Raw genomic sequence first — 3648 nt, 5'->3', positions numbered from 1 at the left:
TTCAATTCTTCATCTCCTAAAGTGATTCACTGCTAGCCATTCTCCTGGTATCATGTCCAAAGCTAACATGTGTAAGTTACATTAAACATATCTTTAGTTTAGGCTTCTATGATAGCGTAACATTTATGATAAGATATACCCATTTCCAAATCCACTGCCATGGAGTCAATTTTGCTTCATAGGAACCCTAAACAAAGATTCCAAGCCTGTAGAAGTTGACTGATTCAGAGTGCAACCAAAAAAAAAAAAGAGAGACAGAAGTAGTACATAGAATCACTGTACCAAAACAATTGGGTGACAGTCAACTATCTCAACAGTTACAATGTGATTAAAGAAGACCAAGGTGTGCTGAACTATACCACTCCAGGAATTGATGAAATACTGAACATGTTCAAGTAGTTGATGCTGCCCTGAAGACACTCACTGGCCTATGCCAATAAATTTGGAAGTTGTCCTTATATGTCCATTGCAAAAAAAAAAAAGTGACCCAACAGAATGTGGAAATTATCATATACTGTTATTAATGCTGCATGCAAGTAAAATTTTACAGAATATAATTAATTAATAAAACATTTGCAGCAGCACATCACTGAGAGCTGCAAGAGATTTATGCTAGGTTCAGAGGAAGACATAGAAAGAGGGAGATCAAAAAAAGAAAGAAAGAAAAAAATATATCAATGCTATGTCACATAGATCTTGATGGGAAGAAGAGAACACCAGAAAGAAGTTTCCTTGATTGTGTAGCTTTTAACAAACTGTGGATAACATTTCAAAGAATGGAAACTCTAGAACATTTAATTGTGTTGATTTTTAACTGCTGACCTTGAGATTAGCAATTATATGTACTCCGCTACTCCACCAGAGCTCCTTTTAGATGTGATACAGAAGTTAAAAATAGAACTTAGTCTTGATTTTTATTTTTTTTAAAGATGCTTTGTGTGCCTGAGATGAGAAAGAAAAGACAATTGAGAGAAAGAGAGAAATACAGATATATAGTCCTGAGCAATCTTCAATCTACCATATTCAATCTTCAATCTACCCTGAGTGGGGACTAAATAAGTGGTTAGGAAATTGACTACTCTCCAATACTAAAAGTTCAAATTCACCCAGTAACCTTAGAAACAATTTGACTCTGCTTTTGAGAGGTCACAGCCTTGGAGACCCTATGGGGCAATTCTACTTTGCTGCACTGGGTTTGACATGAGTCAGAATCAACCAATTGACAATGAGCAGCAACGGCATCTAGGGGACTTTTAGAAGTTCATGGAAAAACGAATGAACAGAAAATAGGATTGTTCTATGAACCTTTTGAGGACACTTCGAATATGCTGCTGCCTTTTGTTTCTTTTTAAAGAATGCAAATTAATTTTAATTTTGAGTTAAGGAACCTTGAGGAAGGAAAATTTATTGATAAAAGCCATATAATTCAAATTTAATTTGTATTTAACTTTGAATAGCACTGCCTGTGTCATAATTTTATCTAGTACCACAGAGGATGGATACATGTTTATATTTCCATATTTTTTTTAAAAAATCAACCCTATTCATTATCTTTAATTCTGTTAATTGTGGCTGTTGTTACTAACATTATTCTAAGATATGTATAGAAATAACTTGTTCAGTTGCTCTGAATAAACAACTCCAGGAAACCCAGGGTCATGGGAAAATCATTAGTCATGATCTTGAGGCGCTAATGTAGCAAAGACAATCAGAAAGAAAGCTTTTGTCAGCAGGAGCTTAGTATTCCAGGCTGCTACATTGCTTCCGCCCCCCCCCCCAACAAAAGACAAATATTATGAACAGCAGAGAAAACGTTATCAGTGTTGTTCCTTATTAATGCATTTAGGATGGCTGACAGAGAGGCAGTGTTTGTCCCCAGCAATGGGAGCCTCTGTGCGACTGTGAATGGTCTACCAAGAGTCATCAGTCCCCAACTTCTAGGAAGGAAATGGAGGCTCTGTTTTCTTTTACTGTGTTTCAGGAAATTCAAGTTTTGAGTAGTGAAACTTTATTATCTGAACTAAAGAGTGACCAATAAGAACAGAGTTCTAAAGAATTAGGAGAAGGAAAAAAAAAGAATGAAACAGTTTAATAAATATCATAGCAGTAAAGATGATTTCTTCTCCAATAAGAGCTATATATATAGCAAAGTGTCTAAATACCAACCAGTTGTGAATTGTGTGGTGTTGAGAACATCAAACTGATTCCTAAAAGTTCATACCATTGTCATTCTCCCCTTTTTTGGACACTCCTTGGAAGGTGATACCACCTGGTATCTGGTACAAGGTTGGTTAAAGGAGGAAAACAGTAGGGTGGTGCGAGTGAGACTGAGTCAGACAGTTAAAACACAGCTTAAACTCATATTGTATGCGGGTGAACTTGGAGGGTTGCTAGTAATTGCCCCAGAAGAATGAACTGTGTGCAATCTTACTAGAAGATCATGTCCATTCTTAGTGTTGATGTAACAATGGTTACAAGTAGGTGGCTTTAAAGATCAGAACATTATTTTCTCACAGTTCAGGAGACAAAAGTTCTGTTTCAAGACAACTGCTCCAGGGGATGGTGTGTTAGTTCAGGTGGAGTAGAGAAACAAATTCAATGACACTCATATGTGTATGAAAGAGATTTATATACAAGAGCAGTTGAATATTGAGAAGCCATCCCAGCCCACTACAGATCAAGCCCATAAGTCCGCTATTAGCCCATATATCTGATACCAATTTATAAAGTCCTCTTAAGTCTCATAAAACACAGAGTTTTGAACCAGTTCAAAATATTCCAGTGATTAGTATTGTAGACAAGGGGCATGAATGTGTCGCATAGCAACCAATTCTGTTGCCCATGGTATTTTGATCTGAGATGGGTAAGCATTGGCCTGATTACTGAAAGGTTGGCAGCTCAAACTCAGTTGGTGCCTGGCATTATCTGGAAGTGTCAGCAAATAGGAAGAACTTTTTTAACGTTTTAAAGTTGCTATTCTAAACTTCCTGGATCCAGATGACAGCTAGCGTATCTGAGGAGCAGCAGCAGAACCAGGAGTCAGAACATGGAACAGAGGGATGGCCTTCCCAACCCAAGAAGCAAGTTACGATGAATGCTTTCATGCTGGAGGCTGGCTTTCAGAATGAAGTGTCCCTGGACACGTTGAACTTGACCCACAGAAGGGGAGCTGAGATCCTTCGATATGGGGCTTACTGGAGTTGGGTGCCACTGGACCCTTAACTCAGGGAGCTGAGTTTGGTGACCCACGGAGATTGAGCTGAACTCCTTTGGTTGAGGTTTACAGCAGAGTGGTGTGTTCCTGTGGCCATTTATTACAGACCTGGAAGAACTTTGTAACATGTCCTGAAGCACAACCCAACCCGGAACATTCCTCACTGGCATTACCATTTGTTAAGTTCCCTAATAAACTCTTTAATCGTGAATTTTGTCTGGGAGGGTCTGTGTAGCTATCACAATGGATTTTAGACATCAAAGAAGTAAAATAGAAAATATTAATTAAGACGCTGTATCGCAGCCTCCGTGATTAACCACTTCAAAGTTTTTGGTTATTTCCTAGGAGTTTACCAAATGTTGTCTCCTGAATTCTTGCCCCACATTCAGGGATACATTTTCAGCAAAGGTAAATGTTGCTGTTGTTGTTGTTGT

The sequence above is a fragment of the Tenrec ecaudatus genome, chromosome 4 (assembly GCF_050624435.1).
Source record: "Tenrec ecaudatus isolate mTenEca1 chromosome 4, mTenEca1.hap1, whole genome shotgun sequence".
Taxonomy (NCBI): Eukaryota; Metazoa; Chordata; class Mammalia; order Afrosoricida; family Tenrecidae; genus Tenrec; species Tenrec ecaudatus.
The sequence above is the reverse complement of the archived record's forward strand: the minus strand, read 5'-3'. Positions refer to the sequence as shown.